Source organism: Abramis brama (assembly GCF_963993115.1).
Source record: "Abramis brama genome assembly, chromosome: 10".
In the NCBI taxonomy this organism is placed as follows: Eukaryota; Metazoa; Chordata; class Actinopteri; order Cypriniformes; family Leuciscidae; genus Abramis; species Abramis brama.
The window spans coordinates 2,099,025-2,112,258 of NC_139972.1; the positions used below are offsets into that span (position 1 = coordinate 2,099,025).

At 39.3% G+C, this 13,234-nt stretch overlaps 1 pseudogene across 1 annotated transcript in view; it reads left to right on the forward strand.

Annotated features, from left to right (window-relative positions):
- The window catches only part of LOC311091358 (NLR family CARD domain-containing protein 3-like), a 106,367-nt pseudogene that overhangs the window by 36,348 nt on the left and 56,785 nt on the right, over nt 1-13,234 (forward strand). The gene's annotated exons all lie outside the window — the stretch shown is intronic.

The following is a 13,234-nucleotide window of genomic DNA, read 5'->3' on the forward strand; positions in this document are numbered from 1 at the left end:
CAGTGGCAATTCAAAGTGCTTTACATAGAAGAAATTAAAATAATAAAAAGAAATAAGAATAATTAAAACAGTTTAGAAAAATAAAATAAAATACAGTACAGTACAAACAGTCGGACGAACAGCGGGACAGTGCTCATTCAGTAAATGCATAGCTAAACAGAAGTGTTTTGAGTCTGGATTTGAATGTGACTACAGTAGGAGCACATCTGATCTCTTCTGGAAGCTGGTTCCAGCTGCGACTGGCATAATAGCTAAAAGCAGATTTGCCATGCTTAGAGTGAACCCTTGGTATTTCTAGCTGATATGATCCTAATGATCTGAGTGATCTGTTGGGTTTATATTCAGTGAGCATATCTGCAATATATTGAGGTCCTAGGCCATTGAATGATTTATATACCAGTAATAATACTTTAAAATCAATCCTGAATTTAACTGGGAGCCAGTGTAAAGACCTGAGGACTGGTGTGATATGTTCATATTTTCTGGTTCTGCTCAGAATCCTGGCGGCAGCGTTCTGTATGAGCTGCAACTGTCTTATGGTCTTTTTGGGAAGGCCAGTGAGAAGTCCATTACAATAATCCACCCTGCTGGTGATGAAAGCATGCACAAATTTCTCTAAGTCTTGTCTGGAAACAAAGCATCTTACTCTTGCAATATTTTTCAGATGATAGTATGCTGATTTAGTTATTGCTTTGACATGACTACTGAAACTAAGGTCTGACTCTAGTGTCACACCAAGATTCCTGACTTGATGTTTAGTTGTTAGACCCCTAGAGTGAAGGTATGCGTTCACCTTGAGAACTTCATCTTTGTTTCCAAATGCAATGACTTCAGTTTTGTCTTTGTTTAACTGAAGAAAGTTTTGACACATCCAACTGTTGACTTCGTCAATGCATTGGCACAGGGAGTCAATGGGGCTGTAATCATTAGGTGATAGGGCTAAGTAGAGCTGTGTGTCGTCTGCATAGCTCTGGTAAGCAATTTGGTTCTTTCTCATTATTTGGCTCATTGGGAGCATATACAGGTTGAACAGGAGTGGCGCAAGAATTGAGCCTTGAGGGACTCCGCATGTCATGGATGTCCACTCAGACTTATGGTCTCCTATGCTCACATAATAACCTCTCCCATCTAAGTATGACCTGAACCATTTTAGGACTATCCCAGAAAGCCCCACCCAGTTTTCCAGCCTGTCAAGAAGTATGTTATGATCGACAGTGTCAAATGCAGCACTGAGGTCGAGTAGTACCAGCACTGATAATTTGCCTGAATCAGTATTTAAGCGAATATCGTTTATTATCTTTATGAGCGCTGTCTCTGTGCTGTGGTGCGGTCGGAAACCAGATTGAAAATTGTCAAAGGATCCATTCAAGCTCAAGAATTTGTTCAGCTGATTGAAGACAACTTTTTCAATGATCTTGCCTATGAAAGGAAGATTTGAGATCGGTCTATATTTGCTTAATATGGTCTTATCCAGATTGCTCTTTTTCAGGAGGGGCTTGACAACTGCAGTTTTCAGGGAGTTTGGAAAACTCCCAGAGAGAAGTGAGGCATTTACCACTTCTAGAAGATCTGCTTCTAAACTGTTTAACACACTTTTGAAAAAAGATGTGGGAAGTGTGTCAAGGGCGCAGGTTGATGTTTTAAGGTGCTGTACGGTTTCTTCCATTTTTCCATCAATTTCTTTGAAATCAGACATAGTAACTACTTTCTCAGGTGGTCTGATCTGTCTGACCCCAGCGCAACTCAAGGATGTGCTGATCACCTTTCTGATATTATTGATTTTCTCAGAGAAGAAAGAAGCAAAATCACTGCACTTGTTGTCTGAGAGCATTTCACTGGGAATCTGGCTTGGGGGGTTTGTCAGTCTCTCTACAGTAGCAAAAAGAGTGCGTGTGTTGTTTAAATTGCTGTTTATAATATGTGAGAAGAAAGTCTGTCTAGCTTTGCCTAGTTCCATATTGAAAGCATGAAGGCTGTCTTGTAGATGTTATAATGGACTACAAGTTTTGTCTTCCGCCACATGCTTTTCTGCATTGTCTTTTCATATTTTGCACTGCTGTTGAGTTTCTCCAAGGTGCTTTTTGTCTGCCACTCTTCTTCCTGACTTTCACAGGAGCAATATCATCAATTACACTTTTAACTTTTGAGTTAAAAGAATCAAGGAGAAAATCAACAGAGTCCGCAGATATGCTTGGTGTTAAGGATATAACCTTCATAAATAGTACACTAGTGTTCTCATTTAAGCATCTCTTCTTGACAGACACAGATCTAGCTTCAGTGGCAGGAGAGATCAATATATCAAAGAAAATACAGAAATGATCAGACAGTGCTACATCCTTAATAACAATCAGAGAAGTGTTTAGACCCTTACTGATAAGTAAATCTAGAGTGTGTCCACGATTGTGTGTGGGTCCATGAACATGCTGAGTCAGATCAAAAGTTTTTAAAACAGTTTTGATTTCTTTTGCCATATTGTTTTCTGCACTATATATGTGGATTTTAAAATCTCCAGCAATGGCAAAACAGTCAAACTCTGAGGTAATTGTTGATAACAGTTCTGTAAAGTCCTCAGCAAAGGCTGGAGAGTATTTTGGAGGCCTGTAAATAATGATAAGTAAAATGCGTGGAGCACCTTTTAACACAATACCCAGATATTCGAAAGAAGGGTAATTCCCAAATGATATTTGCTTACATTGATAGATATCTTTCAAAAGAGCAGCTAGACCTCCACCTCTCTTAACAGCTTTTCAGACACTCATAAAAGTAAAGTTAGGAGGGGCTGCTTCATTGAGGATTGTTGCACTGCAGCTGTCTTCTAGCCAGGTTTCTTTTAGAAGCATAAAATCCAGGTTGTTTGTGGTTAAGTCGTTGACTAGAAGTGATTTATTTTTAAGTGAGCGAATGTTTAAAAGTGCTAACTTAACAGTCTTACTTTTTGACCCCACATCAATCTTAGTTTGACGTGTAATAGGCACCAGATTAGTTTGGTTTGCTGTACGGCTATTGAAGGCCTTAGACTTTCTATCTTGTAATAGAACAGCAATAGAGAAAGATACAGGCACACTGGGTTCCCGCTTGTTCTGTAAACATTTGAGAAAGTTACTGTTATCATAGCAGGGACCCAAAACGTATCACTGAGAGCTGGTATCAGTTGTTTTTAGTTCACCTCGAGCAGATGGAGGAGGGTGTGGGCCCTGGCGTTGTGGCAGAGGCCGAAGAGCTCTCACAGGAGAGGGAGGGCGAGCTGGGCCCGCAGGCTTTGGTGGTTGAGGTGCCTGTCGTTTTTTGGTTGGTATCTGGGGGCTTGCAGCAAAAGAGTGGGATAGTTTGGTTCCAGCATACACCAGATCCTCCATTTTCTGTGAGAAGCACAGAAGTGGAGATGCTGGAGAGAGGGAAAAAGTGTCTGGTGAAAGGGGCTGTTGCTCTGGTGTTATCTGAGGCTGTGATATGCTGTCCTGGCTTCCCTGGCTGTTTTCCAGGAAGTCATCCTTGGGTGCTGAATCTTGGAGCAGTTCTAATATGTCTGTCTGTGGTGAGCTCTGTGGGCAGGGTTCAGCTGAGATTGAGTCCGTGAGCAGAGGTTGTTGTGGCGGAGTGGTGTTATCATTGTCCTTGTGTGATATGTCAACCGCATGTCCATTTTGCTGCTGAAGTGAAGTCCCGTGGTCATTCATACTGTGTCCAGGTGTGTGTGTGCCGTTCAGATTGAGTGGATTGGCACACACTGCAGAAGGATGATTGAGGGAGAAGTAGATATTGTCCTTTAGCACTCTTGAACCAAGTTTGTTTGGGTGATGGCCATCCCGATGAAAAAGTTGTCTCTGACTCCAGAAAAGATTGAAATTGTCAATAAAGTTCACTCCTTTTATATTGCAGGTGTTTTGCAGCCATGTATTAAGCCCAAGCAACCGTGAAAACCTGTTTGTTCCTCTTGCTGGGAGTGGTCTACTGATGAATGTTTGAACTTTCAGTCTTTTAAGTGTTTCAAAAAGTTCATGGAAATCCTTCTGAGTTCTGACTGCTCTTTATGAATATCATTCTTCCCCACATGAATGATGAGTCGATTTGCAGTCTTATGTTTCATCAGAATGTTCTGAAGTTCCCTGTTTACATCAGAAGTTGTTGCTTGTGGAAGGCAGCACGTAGTTGTATCCCTGCTGCTAATGTTTCTGATTATGGAGTCCCCCACTATCAGAGTCCTGGGCTCGGCTGCACTCTGAGCTGAGTGCCGCTGTCTGCTGGACCTTGAGCGCCAGTTAGCATCAGTGTTAGCTACTGGCCCATTCAGTCTGTGTTCGATCACATTCATCACGTTTGGGGATTCCTCATTTACATTCATTAGTACTTCAAATCTGTTCGGTGTATAGGCGGTGGTAGGAGACCAGTGTTTGCAATCCTTGTCAGAGCAGTATCTGGGGTAGAGGATGCTACTGCGGCAATATGTGATGCGTCTCGAGTGCCTTTGGGTCTCGCTCCCTGTTTGTGCCATCGATTTGTAAGTCGATCGGCTTGTTTCTCTACCTGTCGAGGAGCACTAGTTTCATGGGACTCACCGGCTATATGCTGAGGGTGTCCATGAAGAAGCTCTGTTGTGTGTTCCGTCTGGTTTGGTGGTCCCGTACGTAACTTTGTTTCAAGAACTGCAGTCCTTTGTAAAAGTCTGTGGCAGTTAGTGCAGCAAGTAGATTCTTGAACCAGAGGAAGCATTTTCTCTCTTATCCTTGTAGGCAGTTGTGTTTTCCTTTCCCGGAATGTAAGCTGGTCGGGTAAAAGAATTCTGCGTTTTTGTAGTAATCCAAACTTTGTCGTATGAGCACTGTGCTGATTTGCTGAAGTTAAAATTAGGTGATAAAAGGAAATAAAATATAAAAATATAGGAGATAAAATATAAAAGCGATAGAGCAAAGCACGGAGCAGTAAGCAAGAGCGTCCGAACAGTAGCTGAGCCCTTGCTTACTGCTCCGCGCTTTGCTCTATCGCTTTTATGCTAGTAGAACAAGAACATGACGATGTAGTTATTCCCGCTGAGACAGGTTAGGCGCTGTATAATTGTATATAGTAGTTTTAATCAAATAAGGTTGGATTATTTCTATGTTGAGCTGCCTGTTCATGGGAATATCCTCAACCACCACACACACACGCACACACACACACACACACACACACACACACACACACACACCACACGCCACACAAACACACACACCACAGGCGCACACACACCACTCACACACACACACACACCACACACACACTTATAATTATACGATAATATTGCGATATTTGCACTTATAAGTTCACTAAAAAGTTATTGTAACACTCTTTTATACTTTTAATGTAAAATCCATTAATAACTGAATCATTCATATTTTTTTTCTATTTGAGCTGTACATAAACAATATAGCCTACTTAAAAATGTGGTTCTGACACGTTTATGAGCTCGGCCGCTTGCTGTCAATACGCTCCAGAGAGAGGTCAACACATCGGTGCGTATTATAGTCTTCAGTGCGCTATAACTGAGAAACAGGACTGCCCCCTACTGGTGATGTGCGTCATGTGCCAGAGAACTTCACTACGGCCCAATCCCTTTCCCTGTGATGCGCATTCTTAATGGACACATCTGTGCAACTTTTGGTTTAAAAAATTTATTAATAAATGTTGAAACGAACATCAACTAAGATTAATAAATGTTTATGGTTAGTTCATGTTCACTAATGTAATTAATTAATGTGTAACAAATGAAACCTTATTGTAGTGTTAGCAAATAATCATCTCTGTGAGTCCATGTAATGCAAGTGGATTCAAAAACCACACAAAGTGAACACGACGGTAATCCATAAACCCCAGATGATGAATCAGAGCTTCTGAAGTGAAACAATAGGTGTAAGAAATACAGATATTGAAAACTCTTTACAATATAAACCTTTGCTTCCGGCCAACCTACACACATTCATGAGTTCATGTTTGACTTAAATGACGGCACGTTTTGAAGCGTAAAATAAGCGAATTGTGAGACTCACAGGAATGCGGCTCATCTGTGCTTCCGCATCACTGCTCATGTGAGCTTCAGAACGCTCTTGTGTTGCTTCACCACGATATCATTAACCTGTGTTTGACCATTGGCTGGAAGCGAGTGTTTATAAACTTAAAAAGTGTCAAATATTAGTTCTTTTGTCGTTTCCCTTCAGAACACATTGATTCATCAACTCGTGTCTTGTGAATTACAGTTGTTCACTTTGTGTGTGTTTTTACTAGATCCTTTTTCTGCCCAGCAGGGCTGTAGAGCTCGAGCTCATCACACACCTTCTCCAGATTGTCTGTTTTTCCTGCCATGGTTAATAGATTTTGAGCAAAAGAATAGTGATTAGCTGTAGTACAACATACAACACATACATGTGTGATATCAATATCTTTAGCATAATTTTCACTCATGCACTTTGTAATTAAAGAAACTAAGCTCATGTTGTCACAGCTGCGAGTGCGCTTGTACGCCAGCAGAGGACACTCCTACCGCTCACTCTACACTCATCATGGACTCTGTTTCCCACAATGCTTTGTCTGTCATCTGTGTAATCATGTGCAGCTGTTTCCCATCACCTCATGATCCCTCAGTCTCTCGGCCTATTTACCCAGTTCAGTTGTTTGTCTCGTCGTCTAGAGTTCACTCACTCTTAAGCCGAGTTCAGATTGCACGATTTTCAAAGTAGTCGGGTCACTGTTCTTTTCACACTGCGTGACTATCTGGGGTAACATTCAGTTGCTGGTGTGTTCACACTGCACGATGCATCGGCGACAGGAGGTTTCACACTGCAAGACTTTCAGGAGGAAGAATCGCCGACAACTAGTCCGCAAACTATGTTTCGCAACCAAACACACGCGAGAAGTGATAAGGAAATAGCGCAAAATCCCGCGTGCGTAAGACCGCAGTTCTCGCGCGTGACTGAAATTATTAAAAATGATAGCCTGCAAGAAGCTTGCGATCCAAATTGTCTGTGCACTGATTTGCAGCGAAAAGGAGAAAAATAAAAACATATGTATGAGGAAATGGCTGGGAAGACAAGGGGAGCCAAGGACTGTGTGTTCTGCAAAGAGAGTTGGGGGTAAATAAATAATTTTGCAATGTGCTGCTGTTGCTGCTGGTCAAGCAAATGTTTGTGCTTTGTTTCTGTTTGATATAATTGTAAATATATCTATTAAAATACTGATATTGTGACCTATAACTCCTCCCCGAACTCCCCGCTGCTCTGTATCTTGCTCTCTCATTGGCTGTCGGTCATCGCCGATGTAGTTTTCAGTCAGAACACTTTCACACAGCAGGATTTTGAATCGCCGACAGGTCCAGATATTTAGCATGCCAAATATCTCACGGGCGTCGGCGACTCGTCGGTGATTCTCTCAGATCGCGTCTTTGCTCATTCACACTGCGTGATTGTCATTCGCGTGAACGAGCTCCGATTTGCCTGTGATTTCGGGCATTTGTCGGCGATTTCTCAAAACCTGTCGGCGAGCCAAAATCGGGGCTAAAATCGTGCAGTCTGAACTCTGCATTACCCGTAAACACACCCGGGTCACACAACCTGCTTTCACGAGTTCACACTTACAAATAAGTCAGATAGAATAAATGCGTATTTGGCGTGCTGTCCGAGGAGAGGGCTCCGGGCTCGGTTTCGGCCCGAACCCAGAGTACTCCCCCCGTATTCCTGGCTGTGAAAGAACAAGCCAAGAGTGAGGAGTCGGGGTGGTGGAGGGATGCTGAAAACTGTCAAGGAAGTTAGGTGAGTTGACAGAGTGAATATATATATACATGCTTCCTCTCATGCTGATAGGGTAGACATGGTAATTGTTTGATGAGTTGATTGATTGATTGATTGATTGATTATTTGAACGTGCTCCTCCCGAACTTTGTTAATAAAACATCATTTCTGGAATAACCCCCTGGTTTGCTCGTTCTTGTCTTGCCCTCTGGATGTGTTTGTTTTGTTTGGACTGATGTTCTGACCTCTGACCTTCTGCCTGTTTTAATGGACTATGGCTTTGGATTGTGCTCTCAATAAACTGCGTTTAGTTCATCAGTCGTTGTGCTCAGTGCTGTCCGCAACCAAATCACAACACACACACTGCCGCTCAAAGGTTTTAGATCGGTAAGATTCTGATCTCTTCTGCTCACCAAGCCTGCATTTATTTGATTAAAAAAACAAAAAATAACAGTAATGTTATTAAATATTATGACAATTTAAAATAACTGTTTTCTATTTTAATGTATTTTAAAATGTAATTAATACCTGTGTTCAAAGCTGAATAATCCTTCAGAAATTATTCTATGATGATTTGATGCTCATAAAACATTCATTATTATTATTATCAATGTTGAAAACACTCGTGTACAATTTTTTTTCAGGATTCTTTGATGAATAGAAAGTTACACTTTACTATATATTCACGTAGAAAAGAGCTTTTACACATTGGAAGTAGGGATGGGCATTTTCAAAAATATTGCATTAGGGTTGGGTGGTATTACGGTAATATCGTATACCGTGGGGTCTTAAAATAGCAACGGTATCAGTTTCAATACCGTCATTACCGGCACTCATATATAATATATAATATATAAATATAATTTATTTAATGCCTAAAAATGCTTATGTGTGGTTGTCATCAAGTGACAGTGTGGAGGAGAGAGAGAGAGAGAGAAGGGAGAGGCGGTAAATACTGACAAGGTAATTTGTAAATTGTGCAATAAAAAGGTGACCACGAGAGATGGAAACACCTCTAACCTGATGTCGCATCTCCGAAACAACCACCCACTCACTGCTGCGAGGATGCATTTTGCCCCGAGTTCATTAAATGAGCACATTAGTTCATATTTGTTAAAATATTTTAATGTTATTTTTTTCATCTATGATGATAATAAAAAGTGAACGCACGAGTAAGATGGGATGCATCGGGAGTCAGACATTTTTACCACTTAATTAAGTTTCGTTTTGTAAAAGGCCGTTCTTTAAAGTGAATTTTGTATAAATTGTATCTTAATTTTAATACATTTTTCATCAACCAATTGCTCGGATTTAATAAATAAGAATAAAATATAGCAGACAATAATCACGACATGATTGCATTGAAATCTCATCATAAATTAACCGAAACTCAGTGTATGCCTCACAGACATGACAGATAGGCCTATATCTAAATAAAGCTTGAAATTTCATTAAACGAAACAATTCAGAACGAAAAGAAATAGACCACTCGCTGATTATTTAATCCATGATGTGGAGATGGCGATCATCAAATTCATTAAACGAAACTATTCAAAACAAAAAGAAATAGGCTAGCCTACTCTCTGATTATGTAATCCATGATGTGCATTTCTCTCTATCGTTCATGGAGATGGCGATCGTAAATTTCTTTAAACGAAACAATACAAAACTAAAAGAAATATAGGCAGCATACTCTCTGATTGCATTTCTCTCTATAGGCGCGTTCACTACGGAGATGCCGATTGTCAATTTCTTTAAACGAAACAATTGAAAACGAAAAGAAAAAGGCTAGCCTATACCTTCTGTTTATGTAATCCATGATTTGCATTTCTCTCTATATATGCGCGTTCACTAGGAGATGGCGATCGTCAACTTAATCTTTGCAGCAGACGCTGACAGAAAAGTTGTATTAATAAAAATCAATGGACGCGTGTCACCGGATTTACAAATGCACTTCTTTCTTGTTGCACGCACACATTTCAAAATAATGAGATATTATGTTGAAAAAATGTATTAATAATAATAAATCTTTAATAATATTTGATTGAATGTTGAATGTTGTGCTTGTTTAATTTAATAAAATTAATACTTTAATTTTGATAATTAAAATAATTAAATATTATATATTAAGTGTCCCATTTTTGTTCATTTATTAATAGTATTTATATCTAGCACCCCCTCAGCACCTGCGTTAAAAATTATTTGGCGCCGCCATATTATAACGGCCCACGTATTAAAAATAGTCAAGTCTAAATCGGGCTTGCACTCATAATTACATTTAATGCCGTCAGCCGGGCTCGGACACAACGTGCAGGGGTTGGGCTTGATTTTTTTATTTTGTATTGCCCGATCTGGTATTCAGTTTCTGAACGGTGTAGGCACAAGCCAATAGTTTGGTGACGCTGTCTGAGCCTTATGTCATAATTTTTAATTAGTCACGGTAATACCGTATACCCCGGTAAAATAGGGAGGAGGTTTGACGGTATCAAAATTTGGATACCGCCCAAGCCTATATTGCATTCGAATATTCGGGCTCATAAAAGTTTAATATTCGAATATTTGTTTATTTAAATGACATTAAATGAAAAAATGTTTTTTTTTTACGTTTTTGTCACCATTTCTGAACAAGCTTACGATTAGGCAATATACACAACAAGCTAACAATATATGTTAAATTTTCTTTCAGTTAAAAACATTAAACAGTAGGCCTATGTGTAAACAAGAAATATAAAGAACAAAAGCATTTAAGCTCAAGCAGCGCGAACGAAGAAAGCGCAGAATAAAGCAGACTGCGCCAGATCTCGTACAGAACGCACACACACTCAAGTCAGCGTATGATTATCGTGTTTGTTTCACGTTTATGTTGAGAAGAACAATAATCTCCACATGCAGGGGCGCCGCCAGCAGTTTATGCTCGAGTGAGAAAACGCGCTGCGCTGACAGACGTTTCAGAGACACAAAGACAGCGGTGTTCTGAGTTTCTAACAGCACTTTGCGTTTTCTGTTCTTAAACCTGTCTCCCTCAGCCAAACTTGAAGGAAGTATATGTCTCAAAATCATTTTGCTGTTAGATAAGTCATCATCTCGGATCACGCGGGGTCCAGCTGCGCTAACTTGCAGTCGTGAATGCAGTGATGGACAGCTGTCTTTCCTCATTCGTCTGCTGTTTGGATTTCATGTGATTTCTCATTGTGGTGATGATATTATAACTCAGATTTATTCATTAATTTGATCAAAAGTAGTTACATTTTGTAAGATCATGTAGTAAGATCATTTTCATCATTTTCAAGTAAAAGGCAGAGGACAACATTATGATCAAATACAATCAACTTGTTAACAGGCTCCACAGCGCCACCCACTGCATTAAATTATAACTGCGAGTTAGTGCTTGGGATTTATCATGGATTCACTGCATTTACGGCCAGCAAAGCAACGTAGTAAAATTCAAATAATATTTTATTTTTCGAATAATAATTACAGACCGAATATTAGAAATATGAATATTCGTGCACACCCCTAATTGGAATAATATTTCACAACATTACTGTTATTTTTTATTTTTAATCAAATAAATGCAGCAGAAGAGACTTCTTTTAAAAACCTCAAAAATATTACCGATCCAAAACTTTTGACTGTAGTGTATATGCATGTCTTGCTTTGGAATCATCATTCGTCTCCCGAACTGCATAATTACACCAGTTGTCTGTAATATGATGGTGCAGATAAAAACAACTCAGACTTAATACATAAATCCATGAAGTACAGCAGACACCAATCTAACTGGCCATAAGAAATACTTCATATCTTAATACACAAGATTGTAAGCACTTACCATTGTCATGTGACTCGATTACATTGTCAAACTGTTGTGTAAAGTCATTATAAAAATTGAGCTCGCACACAAGAAGCAAGATGGTGTTTATTACGTAATTTTGTGTGTATTTGACCATTCAAACCCCACGAAACGGGACACACGAAACGTTCCTTATTGTTCATTTATCCGTGCTTCTTAATCACTCTAAAGTTTAAATAACTTTAAGCAATTCGCTCAAATGTTTACAAATGCATTAAGCTCACACACACACACACTCACTCACACACACACACACACACACACACACACACACACAGACACACACAAACACACACTCACTAGGGCTGCTCGATTATGGAAAAAATCATAATCACGATTATTTTGGTCAGTATTGAAATCACGATTATGTAACACGATTATTTCACATGACTTTGGGAACATGTTGCATTTATTAAAAAGACACGGTAACACTTTACAATAAGGTTAATTAGTTGTAATGTATTAACTAACATGGACTAACAATGAGAAATACATTTGTTACAGTATTTATTATTCTTTTTTTAATGTTAGTTAATAAAAATCCAGCTGTTCATTGTTTGTTCATGTTAGTTCACATTGCATTAACTAATGTTAACAAATACAACCTTTCATTTTAATAAAGTATTAGTAAATGGTGAAATTAATATCAACTAAGATTAATACATGCTGTAGAAGTATTGTTCATTATTAGTTAGTTAACTAATGCTAATTAATGAACCTTATTGTAAAGTGTTACCAAGAAAGACACCTTTCAACACATCGAAATTTGAACATTGATAAGACTTTTTGAACTATTAAAATAAATAATATAACAGATAATACTTAAATGAGTATTTTAATAATACCCGCAGGTCTACCACTTATAATGCGGGAAATTCCCCCACAAACATTGATTCACTTTAGCATGTAGATTGTATGAGTAGCCTAAATGAATCCACAATATAATCAATAAAAAATCAATAATTTTAAAACTTTCTCCAAGACGCAATTTCACAAACCGCGTGAGTGTTCAGCAGCGCTGCGTCTTCTCTCTCTCCGTCTCTCAAAATGCGTTGGACAAGGCAAGCGTCGAAACTACACTATCGCATTAGGAGTCGGGACATGACGGAATTGTCCCTTGCACAATCGGGCCAGCATTGCATCGTAACTAAAGTGTATCATTTTCACTTCTTTTTAAGTCTTATCAGTTTAAACATTCAACCTGAGGGAGTTTACGGCTTCGGGAGGGGCGGATGTGGGTGTGCGTGCGCCATTCAGAACACGAGACAAAATTAGAGCGTTTTAACATAGCAAAATAATCGTTTTTACTCGATTGTACTATTTTGGTGATCGTTGGGAGCAAAAATCGAAATCGAAATTCAATTAATTGCACAGCCCTAACACACACACACACACACACACACACACACACACACACACACACACACACACACACACACACACTCTCACACACACACTCACACACACACACACACACTCACACACACTCACACACACACACACACACACACACACACGTTGGGTTTTCAGGTTTTATGGGGACTTTCCATAGAAATAATGATATTTATACTGTACAAACTGTATATTCAATCCCCTAATCCTAACTGATGTAATTTAACAACAT